Consider the following 14,977-nt stretch of genomic DNA (forward strand, 5'->3'; position numbering starts at 1 on the left):
TGGAGGTTGAGCTGGAGCTAGGCAGTGGCTGGGGATTGTGCGGGTAGGTGAGTGTGTTCATATTTTTTCAGAGACATGAAGTACCTAAGGTCTTTTACACAGGTTCAATACAAACCTTGTGGAGTCTTCTCTTTCCTAAGTCTACCATCATAGGTCCTGTATAAGAGTCAAAATTATTTCTCAAGTCCCATATTGTGCACTGAATCAAATGTTACCAGGAAAGCTCAGTGAATCTTTCCTGTAACATAGTACAGCAACCGAAAATGGAAACTAGTTGCAGACCAAACTTTTACTTGTTATTTGACCAGTTGAACTTGGAAGAGGGGAGGGGGAAAGCAACTCCCAGGAGGGGATCAGATATCTGGTTCCTCTTAAAAGGAGAGAGGAAATGACATCAGTTTATTTTAAATCCTGTAATTCCACAGGAAGCCTGATGAAATACCATTTGAAAAGAATCATGCTTCTAATGTCCCTGAGAACAACCTCAAGAGTGAAGAAAATCTCAGTCAGCTTGACAAGAAAAACATTTGTTGGCAGTCCTTTGAACACAATGGAAATGAGAAAACTTTCAGTGGGAAGAAGACAGTTCTTATGTGTGAGCAAGTTTCTCCCAAAGACCCATGTAGTCAGCAACCTGTCCGTGTGCGAGAAGCAATTCATGTTTGCTACTCTAAATCTTGCCTTACCAGCAAACAGAGAACTGACACAGGAGAAAATCTATATGTGTTCAAAGAATGTAAAGAAAACATGTACCAGAAGTCAGAACTCATTAGAGATCAGATCCTTCAAAGTGCAGAGAATCCATATGAATGCAATGAGCATGGAAAAACCTTTCGCCAGCAATTTTCTCTCATTGCTCATCAGATAATCCACACCAGGGAGAAACCTTATGAATGTAGCGAGTGTGGGAAATGCTTTTCTCGTAAGCCCCAGCTCCTTGCACATCAGAGAATCCACACTGGAGAAAAACCTTATAAATGTGGTGTGTGTGGAAAAGCTTTTATTCATAAATCACACCTCATTAGGCATGAGAAAATCCATACTGGAGAAAAACCTTATGAGTGTAGTGAGTGTGGAAAATGCTTTTCTCATAAGCCACACCTCATTAGACATCAGAGAATCCATACTGGGGAAAAACCTTATGAATGTAGTGTATGTGGAAAAGTTTTTGTTCAGAAGTCACACCTCATTAGGCATCAGAGAATCCACACCGGGGAAAAACCTTATGAATGCAGTGAGTGTGGAAAAGCTTTTGTTCGTAAGTCACACCTCATTAGTCATCAGAGGAAGCACACTGGAGAAAAACCTTATGAATGTAGTGAGTGTGGAAAAGCTTTTATTCGTACATCAAACCTCATTGCACATCAGAGAATCCACACTGGGGAAAAACCTTATGAGTGTAGTGAGTGTGGGAAATGTTTTTCCAATAAGCTATACCTCATTAGACATCAGAGAATCCATACTGGGGAAAAATCTTATGAATGTAGTGAGTGTGGAAAAGCTTTTGTTCATAAGTCACACCTCATTAGGCATCAGAGAATCCACACAGGGGAAAAACCTTATGAATGTAGTGAGTGTGGAAAAGCTTTTTCTCGTAAGACAAACCTCATTGCACATCAGAGAAAGCACACAGGTGAAAAAACTTATGAACGTAGTGAGTGTGGAAAAGGCTTTCCTCATAAGACAAACCTCATTGCACATCAGAGAAAGCACACAGGTGAAAAAGCTTATGAATGTAGTGAGTGTGGAAAAGCTTTTAGTCGTAAGTCAAACCTCATTGCACATCAAAGAATCCACACTGGGGACAAACCTTATGAATGTAGTGAGTGTGGAAAAATGTTTTCTGTTAAGGCAAACTTTAGATCACATCAGAGAATTCACACAGGGGAAAAACCTTATGAATGCAGTGAGTGTGGAAAAGCTTTTGTTCATAAGCCACACCTCTCTAGACATCAGAGAATGCACACAGGGGAAAAACCCTATGCATGCAGTGAATGTGGAAAAGCTTTTTCTTATAAGTCAACCTTTAGATCACATCAGAGAGTCCACACAGGGGAAAAACCTTATGAATGCAGTGAGTGTGGAAAAAGGTTTTCTGGTAGGTCAAGTATTCGATCACATCAGAGAATACACACAGGGGAAAAACCTTATGAATGCAGTGAGTGTGAAAAAGCTTTTATCTGTAAGTCACACCTCATTATTCATCAGGAAGCACACAGGGGAAAAACCTTACGAATGTAGTGAGTGTGGAAAAACATTTCCTGATAAGTCAAGCATTAGATAACATCAGAGTCCACACTGGTTAAAAACCTTACAAATGGGCCCAGCACTGTGGCCTAGTGGCTAAAGTCCTCGCCTTGAAAGTGCCGGGATCCCATATGGGCGCTGGTTCTAATCCCGGCAGCTCCACTTCCCATCCAGCTCCCTGCTTGTTGCCTGGGAAAACAGTCGAGGACGGGCCAAACGTTTGGGACCTTGTACCCGCGTGGGAGACCTGGAAGAGGTTCCTGGTTCCTGGCATCAGAGGCGCGCACCGGCACATTGCGGCTCACTTGGGGAGTGAAACATCGGATGGAAGATCTTCCTCTCTGTCTCTCTCCTCCTCTCTGTATATCCGGCTTTCCAATAATAATAAAATCTTAAAAAAAAAAAAAGCTCTCTGCTTTTATTAAAAAATAAGACTTACAAATAACAGTGAGTGTGGAAAAGCTTTTACCAAAACGTCGGGTTTCATTTATCATCAGAGAATCCACACTTGGAAAAAGCCTTATGAATGTAGAGAGTGTGGAAAAGGTTTTGTTTATAAGTCACACCTCGTGAGACATCAGAGAAAGCACACAAATGAAAAGACTTAAGAATGTTGTGAGTGTTAAAAAGGTTTTCCTTTTAAGCGGCACCTCCTTAGATATCAGAGAATCCACAATGGAGAAAAAGCTTATGAATGTAGTGCCTGTGGAAAAGGCTTTTCTTGTAAGCAATACCTTTTTAGACATCAGAGAAAGCACAGGTGAAAAACCTTACGAATGTAGTCAGTGTGGAAAAGGCTTTCCTTGTAAGCCACACTTCATTAGACATCAGAGAATCTACTGGGGGAAAACCGTATGAATGTAGTGACTGGAAAAGCTTTTACTCAACACTTGGCATGGGTTGGGGGCAGACCCGGTTGAATCAGTTCATGTCATCCAATGGCAAATCCAAGCACCAGAACAGGGTGTGGGTTGAGCCGGGTTTGGTTGCGACAACCAGTGCACACTATGGAATGCCACTGTGAAGTTGCCTGTACTGGATGTGACCGCAGCAACCAACTAGCATGCGTGAGAACCAGGAATGGAGAGAGCAGAGCCAGGAGGGGGAATATTGGGGGAGGGTAGGATTCCCTTGCTGGATAGCTACTCCCACTGGAGAGCATGAACTGGGATGGGGGCAGTCCAGACTAAGCAGGGCTATAACACCTGTGGGCCTCATGGACTAGACCAGGCAAAAGCCAAGCTGGGCTGATTATTCCTACTGGTGCAATAAAATTAGAGTGGTTTAGGGTTGTTTGTGCTTATCCACAGCAGAAGCTGGCACTGGGGTCTATTTCATGTCAAACCACAGAACTACCTGGAGAGTGCACAATCCGGGAGTCAGAAAAGCCTGGGAGGGAAATAGTGGGCTCCTCCCTCTTGGGTTAACACTCCCTTGGCAGGGCACGAATACTAGGACAGGGGCTGGGGTGATTAGACAGATACCCAACATCATCTGTGTGGGCTGCATAGTGGAACTGGTTAGAGGGAACAAAGCTTTAACACCCATTGACATGTACAAGAGCCGTATGAAATGTGGGATAGACTGGACTACTGTTACACATGCTGGCAAATCAGGGTAGGTGGCAGGGCTGGTGGTGGTTACTGTGGGTTGCTCCAACTAAGCTGCAACTCCCACTGCTTGATGCAAGGGCCGAGTGTGTGCTCAGCAGAACCAGACTGGATTGCAACATCCATTGGTTCCAGTGGAAGATAATGCTGGAAACAGAACTAACCCAGCAACTGCAACCACCAGCTGATCAGGGCGCCCTGTACCTGCTAGTACATACAAGAATCTGGTCGGAGAACACCTCAAAGGTTCTTTGGAGATCTGCGCAGTTCAACTGCTGAACTCAGAACCCTAACCAAGAAAAGACAGAGGATAGAACAGTTCAATCAACTATCTCAGCTATATGTTGGCAGTGAAATACTGGGCAAACAGAGACTATGACTGACTATGTCAACCAGTGGATTCTTCAAAGACCTCATAGTGCTTGGAGTGGCAACAATGGCAGCATTTCATAACTGATGAACCATCAAAACCACTTGAGCAAAAACCTCGGAGCATGCCCTACATCCTGGACCTGGCGAGGGTGGGAAACTGCGTGGGCCTTCTCCCTTAATACCCCCCTTTGTACATGAAGGAAACAATAGAGAAATAATAGTCTTAACCACTTTCCTATAGCCCTTGAACCTTTTTACCTCAATTAACTATGTAAAGATTATCAAAAATATAATAAAATAATTTTTAAAAGGTTTTACTCAGAAGTCAAATCTTATCAGGCATCAGAGGGTACACCCAGGGGAGAAACCTGAATGTGAGGTGTATTTTAAAGCCTTTACTTACCAGACAGGTCTCTCAACATCAGAGAATCCATACAGGATAAGAACCTCATGAATGTGATGAGTGGAAATCCCTGTTGCAAGAGGTTAAGTTTCATTAAACAGGATTCACATGGGAAAAGCATTAATGTATTACATGTGTGTTAAAATTGATACACAAACGTTTTGAGCACAGTGGAGAGCCTACATGCTTTAATTAGCATATTCACAGAAATGAGCAAACTTGCTGCATTGAGTGAAAAATCATTTTTCTGATGTCAATCATTAGAGTCATGTACCTCAGAACTACAAAAGCATGTAAACAGAAAGATAATCTACCATAAACCTGTTGTTATGGTCTGTCAGAGCTTACAAAGTGAATGAAAGAAGCAATAGCAAGAGTACAAATACAAAACATTGTGAAAGGGTAATGGATGTGGAAACATACTTTGAAAGTCTCAGCAAGGGTTTACTAAATGTGGAGTTTCACTTTATTTCAGCATAGAGGTTATTTTTTGCTAAAATAATTAAGATGCAAGTTGTATATAATCTCCCTTTGTTTTGAGGTGGGAAATGTGAATGCTGCTTTCAGATTTAATGTTGATAATATGTTGTTCAGTATTTAACACTTTTTTTAAATATCATCTTGGTCATTTAAACACTTATCTAATAGAGCTTTTTTGGAATTTCAAAATTCCACATTTTGTGACAAAATTATATTGGAATCACAAATATCAAGAACACCTGGAGAAGCCTGAGGGAGGTGTGACAGGTGGGCTAGAAGCAAAGGCTTTGCTGGCTATGAAGACATGCATTTGCTGCAGAAACAAAGGCAGGAATGCAGATGTGCTGTGTACCAAGGGGTAGTGAAGCTAGCCCTGAGGAGCAAGATGGAGGGCAGGGGAAGCAGGGTCCTTGGCAGAGCCAGCCTAGAGCTGACAGCCTCCTGCAATGCTATAGCCCACTCATTGTACACCCACTGTAAACATGGCAGCCTCCGGTGGCTGTCCAACTCACCTGGTTCCTACAGCTATATAACCCACTCTTCCCAGAAAAACCCATCTAACTCTCATGTCAAGGTCACTCTATTAAGGAAGATGAGCTGACCCAACTCAGTTGGTCTGTTTACCTGCCTCCTTCAAAAATGTTGCAGTTTAGCAAACTGCTTAGTGTCACAAGGTCACAGATAGAAGGGGCCATACCCTGGACTGTACTTCATCAAGAGAGGATGGGGTGCTCAGCCAGGTGGCCTAGCAGCTAAAGTCTTCACCTTGAAGATTCCAGGATCCAATATGAGCACTGGTTCTAATCCCAGCAGTCCTGCTTCCCATCCAACTCCCTGTTTGTGCCCTGAGAAAACCTTGGGACCTTTCACCCATGTGGGAGATCAGGAGGAAGTTCCTGGCTCCTGGCTTTGGAACGGAGCAGCACAAGCCTTTATGGTCACCTGGGGAGTGAATCATTAGACGGAGGATCTTCCTCGCTGCCTCTCCTACCCTCTATCTATCTGAATTTGTGATGTAAACAAAATAAACTAAAAAAAAAAAAAAAAAGATACTCGGGCTGCAGACATCCACTCTTCCCTGGCTTCTCTGTCCATATTTCATTACTGTTAAGCCTCACCTCTCCCGGAACTCTGGAAAGTGCACACATCAGAAATACAAAGCATCTTAGAATTAACATCATTTCTGGGCCCTGGCCACATCGTCTAGCATCTAAAGTCCTCGCCTTCAATGCACCAGGATCCCATATGGGAGCCGATTCTAACCCCAGAAGCTGCACTTCCCAACCAGCTCCCTGCTTGTAGCCTGGGAAAGCAGTCGAGAACGGCCCAAAGCTTTGGGACCCTGCACCCGTGTGGGAGACCTGGAAGAGGTTCCTGGTTCCCAGCTTCAGATCGGCACAGCACTGGCCATTGCGGCTCACTTGGGGAATGAATCATTGGATGGAAGATCTTCCTCTCTGTCTCCTCCTCTCTGTATATCTGGCTTTGTAATAAAAAAAATTAAAATAAATATTAAAAAAAAAAAACCACTTTTCCTGTCCTACCTAAACTCTGAATATTGTGTTAGTAATACACACATAGAGGTGCCACGTTCAGGGACTACTTGGATACCCGAGATCAAGCAAGTACTGGGGAGTCCAAGAATCAGAGTACTAGAGCAGTGGAAGCACATGACCAAGGGAGCGAGCCCCTTGTGACCATTGTGAGGATTTCTGACGGGAGTGGTTACATAAAATATAATACCACCCGCTCTCAGGTTCCAGATAGGTGAACATCACAGGTAGGCAGGAGGAAACACCTACGTGGTGGGATGGGATGTGGCTTCCAAGCTGGTCACCCTGACTGCCTGCCTAGCCCACAACATTGGGAGAAATAAGCCACACATTTTAGCCTTTTATTTCTGTGCAAGTTAGCAGACATTAATGCCAATTGAGAATAAGTTTCTTTCTCTCTGCCCTTGGGGTGACTCATCTGAACCCCTCCCTGAGACGGTGCTTAAAAGAAACTATCTCCACCATTTTCTCAGGAGTTTCTTCCCTTGGAGTCCCTCCTGCTGCTAGGGCAGGCCACCTTCCTTCTGCTTCTTAAGTAAACCCTGTTTTGCAAACTGGAGCTGTCTACATGAACACTTTTTCATGAGGCAGGAAATAGGTTGTTGCAGTGTTTCATGTTGATTTCCCACCACAGTAGCCTGCTTTGCCCTTCAGCAGTGGGAAGGCTATAGGGGCAGGCAGACTATAGTTGAGTGTTGGGCCAAAAGCTTCTGGCCCTGGAGGAGCTTCCAGGCAGGCCAGGGATGTGGGAGATGATAATGAAGGGTCAGGTGCTGTGACAGGTTGGGCATGTTGTGGGGCAGGGGACTCAAGGTGTGCAGGCTGGGACTGCAGGTTCACTGGCTAAAGGGGCCCTCCCCTAGAGCTGCTGGAAAGCACACTGTCTGCTGAGGGAGTGAGATCACTGGCTGAGCCCGACTGGCTGTTGAGCAATAGACAGTAGATTGTGTGGCAGTGCTCATAGGCCAGAGGAACACTGGTGCCAGCTATCTGAGCCTGGCCCTGGATTGGCAAGTGGGGCAATGGAAGGTGTTTTGTTAAAGATGCACTTTTGCTTCACCCCCTCCTCCCCTGCCCACCACGTTATTCAGTCTGGCCCTGAAATGGAGGACTACATTGCTGTAAGAGCAGGAACAGGGGCCAGGATGACTTGGTTATGAAGCAGATGGCAGGCAAAGAGAGGGCATACAGTGCACTGGCTTGTTTGGCTTTGCCCTGGAATAGCAGCCAGTGGATTACTTAGGCTCTGGGCTTACCTCCGTGACTCATTGTCTCTGAAACACATGGTGTCAGTATTGGCGGCACATGGGGATACCAACCAAACAGCATGTGGGGTTGAGCGGCCTGCCAGCTAGGGCTGAGTGATTAACTGGCCTAGGCAGCTGGGACGATGTGGCCCTCGAGCAGATGGAGTGCATGCTCAGGGTCAGGAATGCTGTCTGAACAGGCCTGGCCCTAGATCACTGGGAAGGGGCAATGGTAAGGGAGGGTTAGAGGCCCATGGTGAACCAGTTTAGCCCACTTGCCCCTGGAGTGGCTTACAGGCTAACTCCAAAGAGGGGGTTGGGTCATGGGGGGGCAGAGTTGTTAGTAGAGTGGACATTTGGCAGCCAGGGGACACAGGAGATGCCAGCATAACTGGCCAGTCCTTGCAGTGGTGGTCTATGAGCTTCTTGGCAGGGCAAGCCCCACATGCTGCTTGGTCTATGAGCAGCCTGTTGGGGGTGCCAGGTGGCTAGAAGTGCCCAGCTGATTCTACAGCATCAAGTGGGACAGGTGTGCTGATGTCTTGGGCAGAGTGTGCCTGGGCCTGGAGCAGCGAGAAGCCTAAAGGTGCAGGGGTCATCAACCTAGCCCCTTGTGGCTTTGGAACAAGTGGCAGGCAAGCTAAGGGAGCATGGGCACAGTCCAACTTGGCCTGTTCCTGAAGTGGAGATCCTTGGGGGTATTGGAGGTACAGGGTGAGCAGTGAGCACTTACTGATTCTACCCGCCCTCAAGATACCTGTGGTGTGGAGGGTCAGGTGGACTTGAGGTATTGAGTCTGGTCAAGCAGTCCTGTCCCTGCAGCAGGGCACAAGGCAGGAGTGCTGGGGCAGTGTAGGTGCTGGGTGAAAGTGTCTGGCACTGGAATGCAGGCAGAGTGTGGTGCATGAGGGCTGGGGCCATGTGAGCTGGTCCATGCAGTCAGGCTCCACTGTGGAGCAGTGGTCATCTTGACAGGTGGTAGAGTGGGGAGACATGGGATGCAGAGGCATCCCAGCTGCCCTGGGAGTGTCTGGCAGGCAAGAGGTTGTCTGAGTGAAGAAGTTGGTGGCCTAGCTTGCCTGGCTATAGAGCTGCAGACCAGGTGGACTTGCTACAGGCACATTGAGGATGAGGGATTAGAGGGAACACAGCCTAAGCAGCTTACCCCTGGAGCATCAGGCAGTTTGGTGTCGTGTACCTGCTGTGGGGCCAGTTGCTGTGACCAAGCCGACATAGCCCTAGAGCAGCCTGTGGCATAACAGGGTGCGTTGAGAAGTGGTGCTGGGGATGCCAACAAAGCTGTCTTGGCCTTGTAGCAGGCAAGGGTGGCTGTAAACACATGGACCACTGGCTGCGACCATGTGGCCCTGGTTCAATGGGCTTGTAGGAGGTGGCATACTAGAAGTTATTGTGCAACAGTACAACCCAGCTGGCTTTGGAAGGGCTGGCATGCAGGTTAGGATGGTTAGGCATGTGGGTACAACCTCTATGAGCCTGGATTGGCATGTGGGGTGGGTGGACTTGAAGTGAAGGGCCAGGCAGCTGAGCAGGCTTGCACATGTAGTGACTGGTGTTGCTACTGGCTGTTGGACTCACTGGCACCTTCCAGTGGACGTCAGCTACCAGGACAGTGGCACTGGCAGAGATAGCCATGCACCAAAAAGGGGCAGAGGCTATGGTGAGGAAATCATTCATTTAACTGCTGCTGACAACTACGTTTAGAAAGTAACTGATTATAAGCCTCTTAATAAATAGTGATGTTGTTGTCTGTCACATGATCTCTTCAAATGAAACTTGCTTATTTTGTAGGTTTGATTCTAAGCAAAGTGGTGTCCCTTTCTAGAATCACAATGTATTTTCTCAAGGGTCCTATTTGGTAGCAACAGAAACCTTTTGATCCCTGTGCTCACGTTGTATCATTTCTCATGGAGTCCACATCCAGAACAGGGTGTCTGAGCTTCTAATTCCATCAGTGTCAGGGATCTCCTGGATTCCCCTCCTCCCCGCCCCTGGCCTTTCACTTGACTGGCCATCATTGGACCACTGCCTTGCTTGTTCAGCATCAGTGGTAAGATGTGGGCAGGGCAGCGTCTGGTCCGGTGACCCAGCTGGGTGCTGACTGATTCCACAGCAGTGCTGTTAGCTAATACTGGGTTCTGTCAGAGCCACAGGCATACTTATAGTTGGAGTTGAGAATGAGCCCAGCCATTCAGTCAGCACTGAGAATAACACAATTGTGTTTCTGATTGGTTTATTGGACTTTATATAGAGACTCATCATACTTGACTAAAAGTGTACCTGCCAATAAACCTTTCAAAATTTACATTGAATAGGTGTATATATTATTCAGTCATTTGAAATTATTTAAATACATATTTTATGCATGTACACATTTTTGTTTCACATGATTCCAACATCACAGTGATTTATAAATACATCAAAATGCATGACAAAATGGTTATCTTTAATAAAGCTTTACTTACCTGCTATTTAAAACTCAGATTTCAGAGATAATGAGAGACAGAGAGGAAGATCTTCCATCTGGTGGTTCAACCCCCAAGTGGCAGCATCGACTCACATGAGACGACCCCAAGCTAGGAGCCAGGATTCTTCATCAGGTTTCCCACATGTGTGCATGATCCCAAGCTTTAAGCCATCTTCTACTGCATTCCCAGGCCACAAGCAGGAAGCTGGTAGGGAAGTGGAGCAGCTGGGGCATGAACTATTAAGCTACCACACCTTGTCTGAAAATGACTCTTATAGATCCTAATTCCAAAATTCATCTGATTACAGAAGATAAATAAAGTGCCAGAATTTGAATTTCTGAGTGCTTATCAAGAATGCCATGAAGGCTCAAATTATCTGCTTGAAACAGATTCTGTTTACATAATACAATAATACAAAATAGGACCCTGCACACACATGGATTCCTGGATGAGGTGCCTGGCTTCACATCAACTCAGTTCTGGCTGTTATGTCCACTTGTGAATGGAACCACCAGATTCAGGATATTTCTCTCTCTCTCTCTTCTTCTTTATGTAAATCTGTCCTTCAAATAAATAAATAAATAAATAAATAAAAATTAGTAAAAGTTATTAAGAAAGAAATGCCATGTAAGTAATCAATGTCAAGGATATAAATGTGCCAGGATCCCATACGAGCACCAGTTTTAACCCCTATGGGGAGCGGGATGCTGAAGCCACTCCCCAGAATAGAAAATTCTGAATAGGAAGGACCTTCGCAAGATGGCGGCTGGCCCAGACTAGGAGGCGGGGCTGTTCTCACCAGCAGGTAAAGAGGAAGTCACAGGGATAGGCTAATGACCTCGCTGTGATTACTGGCCTATCATGTAGCACCAAGTGGACCCATGGGGAGAAGTGATTGGTGGAGAACGATGTAAAAGTAGCCAGTGAAAGCCAGATGAATGGCTAGACTGGGATGATGACAGACTGAGACGAAAATGGTGGATGGAGAATTACGGGGATGAGTGAGAAGAAGAAAGGATGGGAGAAAGAGCGCTGGAGAGAAAGTAAAAAAGAGGGATACAGACAGAAGCAGTAAAAACAGTGCGGAGAGACGGGACGAGAAAGAAGGAGAGGAAGCCTGGGGGACTACGAAGAGAAAGACTGGGGAAGAATGAAGGACGGGGGTCCGGCGGCGTGGCCTAGCGGCTAAAGTCCTAGCCTTGAAAGCCCCGGGATCCCATTTGGGCTCCGGGTCTAATCCTGGCAGCTCCACTTCCCATCCAGCTCCCTGCTTGTGGCCTGGGAAAGCAGGAGAGGATGGCCCAATGCATTGGGACACTGCACCCACATGGGAGACCTGGAAGAGGTTCCAGGTTCCCGGCATCGGATTCGCGCACACCGGCCCATTGAGGCTCACTTGTGGGAGTGAATCATCGGATGGAAGATCTTCATCTCTGTCTCTCCTCTCTGTATATCTGACTTTGTAATAAAAATAAATCTTTAAAAAAAAAGAATGAAGGATGGGCGGCAAGAAGGGTGGCAGAGAGAGCTGTAGAAGTGGGAAGGAAAGCTTAGACCAATGGGGACAGAAGCAGGGGACATAAGGATTTAAACGCAGCTGCTTTTGGCAGTGAGGGTTCCAGTTACGGTTCCAGCTTTTCCCGGATTCTAAAGAGCATGCCTCGTCATTTTAGTGTTGACGCTGCTGGGCGGCGGCAACAAATCCCTGTAGCGATAAATTCCCATCCAGCTCCCTGCTTATGGAATGCAGCTGAGGACATCACAAAGCCTTGGGATCACCCCTGTTGGAAACCTGGAAGAGGCTCCAGGCTCCAGGCTCCAGGCTGGCACAGCTCTGGCCATTGCGGCTACTTGGGGAGTGAATCAGTGGACAGAAGATCTCCCTCTGTGCCTCTCTTGTTGCCTATATCTTTGACGTTCCAAATTTTTTTCTTTATAAATATCCCTAAATAGGATGTTTAAAACTGAAACCAAAAGACACTAATTGTAAGAACAAAATTAAAGAAAAATACAAAGTGCATACATAGAAAATGTAAATATAATATGAATTACATGTATCATTGTAGGTTTTCGTTGGCTAGATTTAACATGGAAAGCCTGCTTCTCACTTTGTCTCTTTTACATGATTGTGAATGTGCAAACAGGAAATCAAACAATGAAGGCAATGGTAGTTAAAGCGTTAAATTTTAAACAGCAACTTGCTAATTATCAATGTTCTGTCCCCTGATTCACTTCCCAAGTGACCGCATGAGCTAGGGCTGCTCAAACTTGAAGCCACAAGTCAGAAATTTCCACAACTTCCCACATCTTGGGGCTTTCCTACACTGCTTTCCCAGGGCACAGCAGGGAGCTGTATGTGCAGTAGGGCCGCGGGGATTAGAACCGGAACCCATGTGGGATCCCAGCACACTCAAGGCAAGGATTTTAGCAGCTAATGCACCTCACCAGGCCCAGTTCTGCATTTTAAACAGTCAAATGAACTAGTGGAAAAAAGCGCAATAATGGAGAAGAAAAGTCCGGGAATCTGTTGAACATTCAGCATGGTGTATCTGCAGACTCTTGTCACCTATTTTGGGGTTTCCAAACTTGAGCCTGAAGCAGAGAGGGAAGGAGAGGCCAGGAGGTGGATTGATGTGAGAGGCGACAGCGGCCCCTGCTGTTGGAAGGCTCAAGCTGCAAGAGAGTAGGCCACTTCCAGCCTGAGGTGAAGTTCCGCCTCTCCCTCCCATTACTTCCCCTCCCTCTAGAATCCTACCTGAGTGCCCTTTGTGATTCTGATTGGCTGCGCATTCTGTGATATATGTAGTCAAGGTCTGTGGGAGTGGTCCATTCAGGCGCGCCCAGGAAGCCCTGCGCAGCAGGATGGAGGTTGTTGTGGGCGCCGCCATAGCCATGTTGCTGGTTGTGCTGGTGGAGAGGCGCAGGTGGCTGAGCCAGTGCTGCCCTCTGAGCTCCCTCCCTGCAGGAGCCTCTGCAGGACCCCCGACTCGTCTGAAGCTGGGAAGGGTGAGTGTGTGAAACCATCTCCTGAGGCTCCGGGGTGGGCAGGAGGGGGCCCTTGGGGTCCTCACTCTGCAGCACTGACCTTGAACACTAGGACTCCCAGTTGAACCCTTTGTGCAGTGAGGAGGGGGTAGTGCCCAGGGACAGTTCGACCTTCATGTTGGGCATGATTTCCTTTTTTTTCTTTATCACAATTATCGTTTTATTTTGCCATGATTGTCTTGATTTGAGCAACAGCATCTCCAACCCCCATTTCAGTCCTCAGTGAAGCTTCTCCTAAGGGTCTGGGGCAGTTTTCTTGTTGCTGACACCAGAGCAGCACAGACTCCAGCAGTTAGAACAAACAGCCTTGTTTTCCTGCAAGTTTTGCTGCAAGATTGAGGGGCAGCATGTGGTGCTGGCACTATGCTTGGCAGAGGCCTGGGGTGGCAGGGCGACCTTGTAGACAAGCCAAGGGGACTCACACAAAGGGGCTTCTCTAGAACCTGACGAAGAAGCTGTGAAGGCAGCACTACTGATTTATCCTGATGGCTTCTGATATTTTGTCATGCATTGGCTTAAATTCTCATGATTGGGATTAAATGTCCCCATGAGTTGTAAAGGGCACAAGTGAGGCTCAGCAGAGAGCATTAAGGCAGAGAATAAATCTCTTAATGTCCAGAACTCTTGCCTCAATGCCAAGTGCTGCTCTCTGCCCTGAAAAATCACAACAGGAGTACTATTTCCTCCAAAATACAATTAAATAAGTTGTCTTTTTTTTTTTTTTTTTGTAATTCTATTTCACAAAGTAATTAATAGGTCTTTAGAAGAACTGTTTGCTGTGAACATTAGGTGTGGGAGAAAAGCAGTGAGATGTCACTTGACACAGCACAGGAAGGCCTCAATGCCCTGTGTGAGCATGTGTGACAGTGCTTAAGATGACATTGGCGGGCCTGGTGCGTTAGTGCATGGGTTAAAATTATCACCTTTAATGTGGTGGGATCCCGTATGGGCACTGGTTCTAATCCCAGCATCTCCACTTCCTATCCAGCTTCCTGCTTGTGAATTCTAAAAGCAGTAGAGGGCGGCCCAGAGCCTTGGACCCTGAAGCCTTGTGGCTGACCCAAAACAATTTCTGGTATCCTGGCTCGCAATAGCTCAGCTCCAGCTGTTGCAGCTGCATGGGGTGTGAATCATTGGGCAGAAAAGCTTCCTCTCTGTCTCCTCCTTTCTCTCTTTTCTCTCTCTCTCTCTCTATATATATATATATATATACATATATACGTGTATGTATATATATGACTTGGCAAGGAAAATCAATAAAATCTTAAACAAAAAAGAAAAAAACCAAGTTGACATTGGGACTCCTGTGTCTGCATCAGAATGCCTGGGTTTCAGTTCTGTGCAAATGCAATATGCAGCTACTGCCCAGGCTGGGAGGCAGCAGACAGTGGCTTGGGTAGCAGTGTGTAAAACCTGACTTATTTTCAGTCAATTGGCTGTTGCAGGCATGTGGGAAGTGAGACAGTGGATGAAAACATCACCCCAGTGAATAAGAAAAAATTAAATTAAGCTTCCAAATTTTAGTTCTTCTCCT

General features: G+C 46.3%; 1 protein-coding gene and 1 pseudogene across 1 annotated transcript in view; both read left to right on the plus strand.

Annotated features, from left to right (window-relative positions):
- The window catches only part of LOC101524850 (zinc finger protein 569-like), a 103,126-nt gene that overhangs the window by 31,236 nt on the left and 56,913 nt on the right, over positions 1-14,977 (plus strand). The gene's annotated exons all lie outside the window — the stretch shown is intronic.
- LOC131480945 (zinc finger protein 420-like) lies at positions 696-2,284 on the plus strand (annotated as a pseudogene).

The sequence above is a fragment of the Ochotona princeps genome, chromosome 8, assembly GCF_030435755.1.
Source record: "Ochotona princeps isolate mOchPri1 chromosome 8, mOchPri1.hap1, whole genome shotgun sequence".
In the NCBI taxonomy this organism is placed as follows: Eukaryota; Metazoa; Chordata; class Mammalia; order Lagomorpha; family Ochotonidae; genus Ochotona; species Ochotona princeps.